Raw genomic sequence first — 14,187 nt, 5'->3', positions numbered from 1 at the left:
CAATGAATCTTTGCCAGTAAACACTCAAAAGTCAAAGGCCCAATCCCAATTCATCCCCTACTTTCAACTGATCCTTTGCCGGACTCCATCTCCAGCAGTTAGCCAAGAGGCTAGCTCCATCTAGCTGTACCCTCTCTTAGCTCTATCTCCCTGGCAGGGTTCTCCGATGTACTGCTGACCTTCTCACAGCCAGCCTCCTCTCCTCACTGTCCTGTGCTGTTTTCCCGACAGACTCCTCCTATCTCCCACTGTGGTTCTTCAGCTGCAAGGAGAGGAATGGCTGGAAGCCTTTTTTCCATTTCTGGTGCTCTCTCTGCTAATGTTCTCGTAGTTATTTCCTGCTAGCTCCTTTCGGAGCGCCATCTCTCTAACTGCTATAGTCCAAGAGAATCAGGTAAACTAAAAATGCCAAAGCAAATTGCTTTGCTTGGCTTTCAAAAGTAAACAACAAAGAAACAAACTCATGTTCGGCTGAACATATTTAGCCCACATGCAGACCACACTCGGCAACAGGGATCACTTAATTGTTTGAGTTGTACAAGACAAGCTGGAAGCAATGGAGACGACGAGGGAGCAACAGCACCGGGACCCGTTCGACTTCTGAAAGGGAAGGTAGGTGATTAGGTGGGAAAGGGGATCAGGCGAAATGCACAGAGGAAGCACCTTGCTTAGAGCCGGGAGAACAGGGAGGACCAAGTGTAGACACAGAACTAGAAATTGGCATAAGGGAGATCCTCCGGGAAGGCAATCGAGAGGAAACCTGGAGGACATAGAGGTAGAAATTAGCGAGGGAAGTCAGTTCTCTGTCGAGAGACTGTGGCCTTAGGCGTACCACAACGGTTTACACTCTGGCGTCCTCCTGATGTCCGTATGCTGCTCTTATAGTGTCATCAGATGCTGCTGAATCAGCCGCAGGTGCGCACGCCCCGCCCACCAGTTATTTGCACACACCTGCGGAGAAAGCAGAAGGGACAGAACCGGCAGAAACTGCACGGCTCTGTCGGCTGAGTCCTGACACAAACAACAATTAAAAAAAAATCCCCATCATCCATGTTTTGTCTGAAATTGCCTCTGGCCCTTTCCAAGCAAGTAAGCATCTGAATGTCCTTGTTTTTAAAGGCTTGATTCATATCCCCTACCCCTCGTTATGTCCACTAATCCTACGTGCAAAGAGGAAATGGGACACCACTATTCTCTCTGGCACACACAAAATTGAGGAGTAGAGATAAAAAGCAGGGTTAGGTGGTTTATTGGTATTGGGCCAAGGTCTTTTTTCTATTGGATTAACTCTATTTAGGGGGTTCATTGAGATTCATTAGAATCCATTTTCAACAGTACAGTCTGTGGAAACTGCAAAAGTGATAACAGAGTTGTCTGCTCAAGGTGAGGTTGTCCTAAAGAAACAAAAAACTATTATTTCCTTATAAAAACCTGTTTAAAAGGGAAATTGATATGAGTTTTGGTTCCTGTTTGAGAACTGATCATTGGAGAATTTGACTCTTATGAATAATCAGTGATCTTATTAAGTCCTTGGGTCAAATGGTACTATCTTACCAGACATTTATTTTTATTTAAGTTTATTTCAATGAGTCAAATCATTCAGATCAGCTGGCTACAACTTTTCCATCTATGGAAAACCAGTTGATTCCATTGAATCATTGACTTTACAGGATGCGCTCCTCCTGGATGAGCATGTAGAGGCAGTAGATGATAGCTTGCATTGCATCATTGATTCTACAGTAATCCCTCATACTGAGCATGCATATAGCAAAAGTGGAGAGGAAAACCTCATTTTAACAGGGGGAAACCTCCAGCAAAGCCAGGCTGAGTGTGAGCAGGCTTGTGTGAAGGCCAGATGAGCGATCAAGGAGAGAGGCAGACATACAAGGGGAACATATATGCACTGATACATAAACGCTTTAAATGTTAGAAGGGTTAGGTTTAGAAGAGCAAAATCAGCTCCTCAGGTGACTGTCTAGGATGGAAGAGCAGCTCTGAGCCAGTTTACATACCAAAAGAGATGAAAAATAGCATGTAGTTAGACAGACTAAAAGCCAAGCCCATAGCTTTGTCTATGAGAGAAATAGGACTATGCAAAATCCAAATAGAACTAAGCCAGGTTTTACCTGCTAAGGGAGACATAATAGCATTTTGTTAATGGATACTGCGTTTAATTTATGTTGAACTGAAGTTAAAACTGACCTAAAATCCCCACTACTATGAAAAAAAAACTTGTTAAAGTGATCTTTATAAAAATTTGTTGATCAAACTTTTAGACAGATTAAATCAACTAATTGTTAAGTCAACTTCAAAGTATCCGTTTCCGACGTAAACTTTCACATTTTTGCCAGGTCATTCATCTTATCCTGAGAGACAAATTTCTTTGTATTTGGTCATTTGATTTCTTAAGGCAGCTTTAGCAAGACTATTTGTAAAGTTCTTGAAGCAGGACAGCACAAATTGCTGTTTGGATAATTATTTCAGTTTCTAATGAAAGCCATCTACTTATTTAAATATAGGGGGAAGAGGTGACAGGCCTGTGCAATATTACAATGAAGTTTTCCTGGAATCTTTAATCAGAGAGTGATGGGTTCTTTTTAAATAGATTAATCCAAATTACATTTGAACCTAAGTATGGTCGATGGCCAAAGTATTCAGTGCATACCAAATGCATCAAATAGGAGAGTAGTTTAACAGGATAAATGTGTTAGCTGCTGATGGGATTTAACCAATGACTTTCTAATTACAGCTAAGTATCTTTAAACCACAAGGGCACCTCTACCCTTTTCCTCCAGGGAAATCACACCCAGACATTCTTTTTTCTTGTGCAGCAAAAGACGGGAAGCTTTGTATCACATTTTATGATTTTGTCCTTGGCCTGCAGATTGGCTTTTCACTTTTTCTGCTACATCTCATCCTGCTTACTGAGATGTTCAGGTCCTCCATCTTTAGGTATGCCATGTCCTCTTGATATCAGTTTGTGGAACGTCAAACTAAGACTGGCAGGATTAAGGTTTTTTTTAGAACATGTAGTTCAATAGATACATCAGCAACCCAGTACTGTTAAGGTCTCAGGTTCCCAGTGCTGCACAACACTTATCCCAACCATCATGTTTTATAGATTTTTGGATTACACTAGAACAGAAAAAAAAATCTCTATGCAGGTTCAAATGTTTAAAACATTTGTATTGAATTTAACTGTATATTAACCCTAGATTGATCATGCATAATTGCACATATTTGTCATAGCACCTTTTGGTAGGTGAAATTCAATACATTGTGAAAAATATTGGCAAACCCATTTAAAAGAGCAGAAGCAGGTGTTTCAGTCACTGGCGTATAAAAAGAAACACCTCAATATTTAGACTATTTTTAAGAGCAATTGTAAAATAATTCATCACCAACTTTCAGCAGTAAATTGCTACAAACCGCTAGAGCACATGAACTTTAGATCAGATCAGGAAGAGTTTGTAGAGAAGTTCATGAATAGATTTCCATGCCCAAGTAGCTGCATCAAAGCCATATATCACTAACTGCAATGTAAAGCTTTTCATACATTTGTGTAAAACACTCTCTGAAGACCAGTGGAGGTTCTGTCTCTAGAGTGACAAATCATTCTTCTCTGGCAATCTGATGGATTAGTTTGGATTTTGCGGTTGCTAGGGGAATGGTACTAGTCCCAACGTTTTATGCAAAGTTGGGTAGAGGGGAGAGTTGGGATGTTTTTCAGGAGTTTCGGTGAAAAGAACTTTCAATACTTCAGCACCCCAAGAAATTTTAAATAATTTAAGACTTCTAACTTTGTGGAAACAGTTTTGAGAAGGCTCTTTCAGCATGACTGTGCATTGCACAAAGTAAGGTGCATAAAAGCATTGATTAAAAAATCTGGTTTATGGAGGACCATTTCTGATGTAATGAGAAATAAATAGATAAATAAATGATAATTTATTATATATATACAGTATATATATATATATATATATATATATAGACCAAAAATACGTAAAAATTAATAAATATAAACATTATTTATACAAAAACCTTATTTGGGAGCCAATTTTCCAACACCAGCACAATTTATATTGAGTGAGACTTGGTTAAACCACTCAGCAGGTGATTATGGAATGAATTATTGAATGTTTTGGTGCTGCACTGCAGCAGAGAACTTCTAGTGATGTGCAAGAATCACAGCACATACTGTAGTAATTTTGTCAGACATCTGGAAATGATCTCAGAGCTGTTTACTTGTTGGAAACTTGACATCAATGTTTGTAAGATTTCGGTAAATGCAGGGGCTACAGTTTTTGCTGGGGTCAAAGGATACCATGCATCTAAACATTTGTGTCCATGTTTACAGGTAACAGAAACGCATGTTCAGGAAGCATCCACATTGTAAATAGTAAGGAATACCATCACTGTTTTCAAATTGAACTGCTAAATGACTCATCTTTGCTAACTAATAACCCCATAGTAGGTAGCCATCTTTTTTGAGACTGTGACTGCTCTGATGGAATGCAGACTGTATGCAGTCTAACCAACCAATCGACAGACACTATGACCATCCCCTCCTCATTTGAATAATGAGGCAAAAATACATACAGAAATGAAAAAAGGACAGGATAAATAGGGTGGAAGAAATGGAGGGTAAAAAAAACAAAAAAAAAACAACCAATAAAACAAACAGAAAATAATGTATATGTCAACATACAGGGGTGAGGTTGCTTGCGGGCCCAGATGCAGAGATGAGTGAGTTAGATAGATTAGTTCTTGATGGTTTAATGATGAAAAAAATGTAGAAAACATCCAAAAATAGTAAGAACCAAAAACCACCAAATATCAGGGAAACTCACGAGGGGATCGAGAGACGAGTAAGCAACAAACAACAACAAGGAACCAGCAAACAGTGACTGAACATGAGGTGTATAAATGTGAAACTGAACAAAGACCAGGCTAATCAGCAGATATGGAGCAGTTGTAAGTAAGTTAAGTATTAATAAGGTAAATAAATACAATGAAATATGTTTTTACACATGTATTTCTCATTGCATAATTTAATTACCGCTTAGATTTGTGTTTAATGTATTTTTGCCCATTTAATTGTATGCCCATTATATTAGATTAGATTAACCAATATATTACTTAGAAACTGACCAAGCCAGTGGTTTTGGTTCAATCAATTTTATTGATTAACAAAAAAAATAATAATAATAAAAATAGTAACTGGTGGTTTACTAAGCTGACTGTTTGGTTGTAGTCAAGTGTAGTGTGTAATATTGATAGACCTAGAGAACAATTACAATGATGTGAACATTAACATCAAACAAATCTTAGGGGACACCTTGTGTTGTGACATTATTTCATTTAAAATACTAGCATTAAATGCTAAGCAGTAGTAGGGCAACAGTGGTGTTGGATGCAGGTGTTGCCTTGCAAATAAAGGGTTGTTGTTTTGACTTCACTCTGATTTCATTGCTGTTAAACAAATTACCCAATATTATGACCAATTTGGATTGGTTTACTCTTTTGGCATTACAGATTGGTTAAAAAACACAACCATATAAGATTGGTTGTTTTAATCAAAAGACTGGTTAGACACATAACTACTAACCAGATCGATAAAATTCCACCCATTTTTGGTTGTATTGATCAGTTTTTAGGGTGTGGGATGAATCAGAGTGGAGACTGAATGAGACCCTTTTGTTTAACAGCAGTCCATTAACACTTAACACAAATGCACCATCTTTTAGTACTTGCAGTTTTACCTCATAGTTCCAGAGCACAACTTGAGCTCTCATTTCTGTCTGATCTTCAACTTTCAGCTCTCTGCCTGTCTTGTGGACTGCTTGGTCTCTGTGCACCTGTCTCCTGCCCACTCTCAATCAATCATAAGTTAACACAGTTTGTGTGTTACAGAAGGGTGGACTGCGTTAGCTGAACTTCTTCTTGATCATTGTGATTACTTATAAAACGGACACCTTTGTAGCTCAGCCACCAAAAACTTAAGTTTTTGAATGCTCTTTAAAACAGATAAAACCTGTGCTGGATGACTGACCTCTGCAGCATTCTGTAATATCATATAATGCACAAGAAACCTGCTGTTCATTCTCTGCATTTAACCCATCCCCTTGGGGAGCAGTGGGCTGCCCTTGAGCGGCATCCTGGGAGCTGTGTTGAGTTAAGGGTCTTGCTCGGGGACCCAGAGTGGCAGTCCGTAAAAAAAATCCAATTGAAATCCAAGCGCAATGCCTTAAGCACTTGGACACTCCTCCCTCTGAACTCTCAATAACCTTATTGAGTCTAAAACTGAAAACTGATTTTTTTTTTACAAGCTCCACTTTCAAGCAGAAGTCTATTTTCAGGAATAACCTTGCTATAGTTGGTAAAAATACATAGGGGAGTTATGAAGTTAGGAAGAAAACTCTTCATTTGAGTATTCATCCATTCCTTGGGGGTAAAAATAAAAAAGATGGTTTAGTCAATGTCCTTTCAATCATAAAAAAATGTCTACTCTTGGAATTGAGTGTCACAAATGTCAATTGTGCCAACTGTCCTGCTCTGTTGCTCATTATCTGTAGCTTTGCCTGGATATTTCTTTCCCTTTCTCTGCTCATGTTTAGCTCAAGAAAGCTATTGATTGGGACTACTTGGCTCTTTGTTTGCACACATTGCTGTGTCCTACAGGACGTATATCCTTCCACAACACAAAAACATCATCATCACCTCCGCTACACAGAAAGATGACTCTCTTGCAGCTTTCCCTTTCCATTATATGGCACAGGCTTAGCACTATTGTGCAAAGCTGAGACAAACATTCAAAGTAAAAATTCTGACATTCAGTTTTAAACTTTTTACTGTATCACATTATATATCCTAATCAGCATTAAAATTATCAGTACTAACAATGATGAATTTAAATCAAAGTATTTCTTTATTACCTACATAACGATTTGTCAGTTTAGCAAGAGCATAAAAGTAATTGCTAAATGGCTGGGTCAGAGTACCTCCTAAACTATAGCATTTGGGTTGTTTCAGTTTAAAGTAGTCTTTGTTTGAAAGTTCCCCAATGGAAGGACAGGTGGTAAACCAACACCATGATCAGGTTTATCCAATGCTCACTGATGTGTATTAGGAGCAAAGTTCATCCATGTGGTCAAATCCAACAAACTTCTGTCCAAAAATCTGCTGAAATGGGGGTTTTTGCAGGAAGGTATCAGAGTACATTGTGCATTAGACTTTTCACTGGGGGCATATCAAGAGACAAATTAGGTTGCTCATGCTGACACGGGCCAATGCTTAAAGAGCAAATGATGACCTGCTATTTTCTGTTGGGAAATCTTACAGACTAGGTAGAACCACAGGGCCCTGACGAAAAGTCAATTCAGAAACAGTTTGAGAAGAACAACAATCAGGTTGTGGGTTGCCGAGATATTTTTCCTCTTTTTACAAATTTGTTTTGATTGTTTTTTTTTATTGTCCTCAACTAATTTTTAAAGCATTTCTGACTATTCTATTTTGTTTGGTTGTTTTATCTTTATGTCTCTCATAATACCTTTGACATTAACATCTAAGGGATTTGCTGGACCTAAAGCCTAATCCACAGCAGCCTTTATTTACAAACTTAGCTTTGTTGCTGACGCCTAGGTGCCAGATAATACAGAGTAGACATTCGGGTTTTTAGTAAAGTACATTATATGCCACAGTAGTTCAGAGCCATTTTAACATGGAAAGAGGGAATTAAACAGTATTTGGTAGGTTGACATAATGCTGTGCTTTATTAGTATAAACAATAAATACCAACATATTTGACTACTTTATTATCTCCAAAATGAAAAGACTAATCCAAAGATATTGTTAAAGGCTTTCTAAATAAGACTTATGATATGTTATATCTTAAAGACAGGCCATGGAAATCAGATTAATTTACTTCCAAGCCAGTGACCATGAAAAATGTGTTATTCACAGGTAAGAGATAAAAACAAGAACTGAAGAGTTGATGGAGAAGGTTCATATTTTTAAAGGCCTCCTTTCAGTTTACTCCTGCACATAGCAGGTCCCACAGCCAGTATCCTGTTCATTGGTATTTTTCATAGTACATTCTCCTCCGGTATGCTGGAGCTTACTTTATCACATTTTCTGTCTAGCAGCAGGACCATTTCTTGAGGTCATACTGAAATGTTCAAATTTATGCCCCCAGGAGCCTTGTACCTCATTGGTGCAGTAGTTGTTTGAGAATTCACCTCCTGCCTGTGTTTATTTGCTTTAGTGTAAGTGGTATGAACAGAGCACGACGCAATGAACTCCCTCATCTAATCCTCTGCCAGAGTTATTTATGCTGCTGTATAGTCATAGTGGATCCAATCTCATCAGAAAGTCTGACACTCAAGAGTTGTCATTTTTATGACTTATTGTCAGTCCATATGTGCTCTGTGCCACTATTTTTCTTACCAGCTGAGCTTCTTTGTTTTTCTCCCTCATATTATCACGTTGTGGTTTTATGAAATATCTTTATTAAAAAAAATAGGACATTTCAGATTTCCACATGAACTTTCAACTCCATCCCATAGTGATAAGTGATGCAAGGAAAAAAAGAGAAAACCACCTGAGGCAAGACCATGCTGCGGAATAGACAGCTCTGATAGCATGTTGACTGTTTAGGGAATTCAAGGCTAGAATTGTTTCATTAGTCTCTTCCCCTGGTACTTCCTATTCCTCCAGGGAATTAGTCTGTCGATAAGAAGGCATCAGACTAGCTGCAGTGGATGGAATCCATTTAACAAGCCTTTTGTTTCCAGCATTTTCCTTCTGCCATCTGGAAAATGTCATGGCAACCTTATCACAAGAGTCGCATGATGTAGTGTCAACAATCAGGATCTGACAAAAGAGTGTTGGAAGTAATATAACATGTCAGTTCATATGTGCTCCAATCAGGCTGCTGCCATTTTGCCCTAACAAGCTGTGAGTGCTAATACTCTCAGAAGCGCAGGCGTAGCTTTTCCTTTCTGTCAACCTAAGTTGTTGGAAAGGCATATGTTTTGAAAAGATATTTGCTGGTGATTTGTTATGATGGCTGTCACAATGAAATGTAGAAAAAAGTTAATGTTCCTATAAGTAATAAAGACAATTAGTTAAGGTTAATTAAAATATTTTTGGATGATCGGTTTACATAGAAGTATTTGGGGATGGTAATCTATGCAGTGGATTTGATTGGAATCATTGGAACCTCCATATTCTTGTGGGAATATTCCGAGGCAAAAAGATCTATATTTAGTCTGCATTTTGTACAATCTAGATGTGCTTCTTTTCTTCCATCTGGTCTCTTGGCAGTTCCAGGTATCTCAGGGAGGCCAAACTACCACACAGCCAATTGGTTATCTTTATTTCAGGATGGCTCTATTTTTAAGCAAGCAGTCCTTGAAGAGAGACACTCTTTATTCTTCAACAGTCCTCCTTTCACCAATTGTGCTATGCCATGGTGAAGCAGACAAGCAATTAGTCCACAAAGGCCATACAATTACAGAGATCGCTACAAGACTTCAAAGAGAGCAAGGCGTAAATCCTTAAGGGCACAGTAGGCATCCCTCACACATCCCTGCTGGCTGGCAGTTTATTTTGTCTGAAACGGGAGCAGAGAGCCAGCAGGAATGTGTCAGTCTGAATTTCCGCTGAGGCTTTGGCAAGATAAAAACCACAGAATCGTCCTGCAAGCACAGAGAGAGACCTGTCTGTAATTTTGGCAGAAGTGTGCCTCCTGTTTGCAATGCTCATTTGGTTTTATGCTGCTGTGAATGCTCAACCTGCGCCAGATCAGAGCTCCATTGTAGCTTCAATCTGAAAATCTAAATCTGTAACAATTATTGCTTAGCATTTCGGCTTAAGCTTAAAAAAGGTTTGGCTTTTTGATAAACTCGCTTTTCATTATTTTACTGAGCCATACTGACGTTTAAAATCATTGTTGTTTTAATGTTGTGTTAGTGAAAATAGACAGACTTTGGAGCAACAATACAGTGTTTTTCAGATACAGTATAACAACTGATACCTTATTCAAGGTTTGTTTCCATGAAGCAAATCTTTTGCAGTCTAAAATAACTGTTGATGAGATGCTGCTGTGCCCAGCTTCCTGTCAATTGTTTTATTATACTTGTAGATTGAAGGGGGAAAAATATATGATTAGCTCAGATAACAATTATTTATCAAAAATTATATTATGACTGATATTTCTCTAAGTACTTGAGGTGAATTCTTTCACAAAAAAATGTTAGATAAAAGTAACTGAAAGTATTTATTTAGGGGAAAGTATAATAATGCGCAGTTTATCACCTCTCCCATATTATACAGAATTCACATTATAAACATTTGTTTACAGACATACATGTCCTAAATTCTGTCTATGAGATTCACAAATGAAAGAAACCCTTTTACCTCTATCATTTCCTTTCACCACCTCTTAGCTAATTTGGGCTTTAAATGCTCTGTTAAAAAAATCATTCCGTCTATGGGGAATGAGCTATCCATAGTGGTCTTTAGTAGCCCATCGGTCAGGCCACAGCCTTAATCTACCGTAATGCATTATTTGGCACAACTAGCCGCTATCTTTACAGACTCTGACTGGTTGCCATAGGTGAGTGTTGTGGGGGCATGGCCTTCAGTAGAAGAAGGGTATGGAAAGCCAAAACAGCTAATCCAGAGGAGAACTGAATAAAGAGATTTTTGATACATGCTGGCCTGCCTAATCTGAGAGGAATTGTCCAGCAAAAATGACAGAAAAAACAGGCGTGGGGGTCTTATCATCATATTTTTTCATTCCTAAATGAAACATAAAATGGGACCTTAAAAAAAAGAGAATTAGTCCAAAGAAAATGAATCCTGACATTTTTCTGCCTTTACCAATTTGTCAATTTGCACACACCTCCACCATTGCCCATAAGAAACATTGTTACTAAGAACTCTTCAGAATATCCAATCCAGACCATAGGTTTTGTGCTGAACGCTGTTGTCACTCGGCCTATTTAAGGTGGGCTAAAGCCTGTCTAAGATGTTTGCAGGCTCCCCAAAAATGTGAGACTAGCATTGTCCATATGCATTAACATTACATATGGACGATGCTAGTCATATTGAGACCAAAGCCTTTAAAATATAAACCAAATTTAAACAAAAAGCCAGTTACACAAAACAGTGGACAGCTGAAGTTCTCCAATATACATACCGAGACATTTGAAGATGTGTATATTTATGTGTCACACACAGTACATATGAAGGAATGATGATTTTTTTGCTAAATTTCCTGAGGTGGTCTGTGTGTATGCATCTAGTATCCCAAAGGATTGCGGGATTCTTTGAAGCTTCTTATTACCAGTGAGGAACGTTGCAAACTCCCCATGCAAAATGAACTATTATAGGACACTTAAAAGCTCCTTTCCCCATCTAATTCATTGCCGCCAGAACTATTAGGAGAACACATATCATGAAGACTGTTAATGCAGATCCACCATGGCTTAAGTGTCCTTAACAATTTCATGTATTCAGATTTAGCCAGATTTTTGGCATTCCCTCCTTAGCAGCAGTGATGGGCTGCAGAGGTCTGTTAATCACCCTATTATAGATGTCAGATGTTCTCTTTAACAAGAGTTAAGGCAACTATAAATTACTACTCCACAAAAGTTTTATTTAAATGTCTGTATAGATGTGACAATTGGCAAGACAAAGTGTTTGTAGCAATTATGATACCAAAAACTTGGGAGATATAGTTACTTCTTAAAGATGCTTGAATTCAAGCTCTCTTTTTCCTCCCAAAGTCTTTTCAACATGACACTCTGAATTTCATATGACAGAGGTGAGCACTTAATGTCTTGTAAAAAATTGCATATTGTGTGAATCTATTTTTAGTCTGATGAAGAAAGCACCCACAAAATCTAATCAGCATAATTAAACCCATTTATTGTCTTTCCTTTGTTCTCCTCCGACTGCTTGATTATCACAGTGGAGTCATCATCATGTGATTGTGAAGGGCCACATCACAGAACGAGATTATTTATCACAAATCGTTGTATTAGAAATTACTTCAATTAATTTGGCTCCCTGAGGGCTGATAACGTGACAGGAAATTGAGCCACTCCAGCAGAAATTACCTCTGTCACAGTGGGGAGACTTGATGTTGACATTTGATGCATTCTAGTTTTTTTCACCCCATACCTTGAGAGATTTAAGATAAAAATTGGCTTCTGAGCTGTCTGTTTAAGCTTTGAAACATGTACATCAAAGCGTGTTTCTGAAACCACTGGAGCACAAAATTACCTGACAGACTTCTGTCAGGGTATGTGATTAAGTGGCCAACCTGAATGTGAACCAATATCCAGTCCAGATTGTTCTTTTGGCCACCTGATGAGGCCTGGTTAATGATTGGTTCTCCTTTGGAAACATGAGTTATGTCAGTAATCATCTGCAATGTTTCTATCATGCTTTCAGCTGATTCATAAGCTCCAAAAGCTAATAAAAGACTAGCAAAAGACCTCTTTTTAAAATGAATGTAAACTCTTCATATTTCTAAATTTGCTTATTCCCTCTCCTTTGAAGTATTTTTAATATGTTATCCTGTATATATATATATATATATATATATATATATGTTTCCCTGACTTTCTATCGTCAAAATGAATGGCCTCATGTCTGAGCAGTGTGCTGCTCAACTGCATTTGTCTACAAACTTGAATTTGTCGGGTTTGCAAGAGGAACAAATAGAGGATGTTAAAGAAATATGGGAGGAAAGACCAAGAAAACTTGTTTCTCTTTCGACTTTTCTTTCCCTTTCTCTGTTCTTGATCAGTGTTCTCATGAAAGATATTTAATCAGAGCTTAATAACTGAAGAATATAAATGTGTTTTTTTCTTAGATCTTTAGGAAAGCTTTACAAGAAATAAACAAAAGAAAATCTAATCTGGTGAACAAAAAGAAAATGAAAATCACCCAGGCAACCAATCTTTGACTAAACGGCATTTCCCTTGTTGTCAGTAAAGATTTTTGTTGTAATTAAGTAGTGACTTTTTAATTGCTAGTTCTGCAATTTCAATTCATCTGAAAGCAGAAAATTGTGTGGAGTAGAAGAGAGCTTGGTATTTGTTTCCATCATTTTCACTCGTTTTGACTGAAAACGAAGGGGAAACAATAAATCCTACCAGTAGCTGCTTGGCAAATGTTGAAAAAGGTCTGCAGGTTTTGAAGCAAATGTTTTTTGAGTCAGAAAACACCAATCTCATAAACACATATCTTTTCTTAAAACCCACAAATTTGCTTTACACTAAATCTGGGTTGCTTTTTGTTCAGAGATCATTCAAGTCCACTTTCAGCAGAGGATGTGTTCACATGAAAGTACATTTAAAAGAAGATGCTTTTCAAAGGTTAAATTTGTAAGGAATGCTCAATATCTTAAAGGATAAAGCAGGTTTTTATAACAATCACATTTTTGTTTTATGATTTATTTTATTTTTTTAATATAAATTCTTGGCTCACTATTATCCTGATAAAGTGTCATGATGGTATCAATCAAAGAAAGCAATGTTTAAAAAAAGTAATGCTCCAACAGACTGAATTACACAAAGAAGACAGTTGAGCAGTTACAGTACATCCCCGAAGGCAAAAAAGAAAGGAAAATAGGCTGATCTGTAATAAAAAAAAAAAGTATAAAAGTAGGAGTAAAGGATTGTAGCAGCAAGGAGAGGAGCTAGAGCCTGTAAGTTTTTGGAAGTCTGCCTTGCTATTATATTACTGCCAAATCTACTCTTGGACCTATGTGCTATTCAGCTGAGACAACCGTGGGAGTTTCTAGGATGCCAAGATCCACCTCATACGAGCAAAAAAAGCATCAGCAACAATGATGAAGAAGGAAGTTGTTTACATCTTCTGAAAATCAGATTTGTTATGGGCCAGTGCATTTCACCTGCTTTGTCAGGTTTTATAGCATAGATCATACGAGGAGCATTCTTATGAAACTATTTTGAATCACCTACTCTCTACAATTCAGTTATTATTGTCCTGGGGACACAATGTTTTGTTTGATTTATCATTAACTGTGGGTCATTTTTTTCAGAATGAGAAGCTTTCTGTTTATATATATTTTTTTTCTGGTGTTGGAGAAGGCATTGAAAATTTTGCACTTGCAGTATTGTTTAAAAAATAAAATGATCTTTTTGAAAT

The sequence above is a fragment of the Cyprinodon variegatus genome, unplaced genomic scaffold, assembly GCF_000732505.1.
Source record: "Cyprinodon variegatus isolate N-32 unplaced genomic scaffold, C_variegatus-1.0 Scaffold570, whole genome shotgun sequence".
NCBI lineage: Eukaryota > Metazoa > Chordata > Actinopteri > Cyprinodontiformes > Cyprinodontidae > Cyprinodon > Cyprinodon variegatus.
This window is presented reverse-complemented; position numbering follows the sequence as displayed.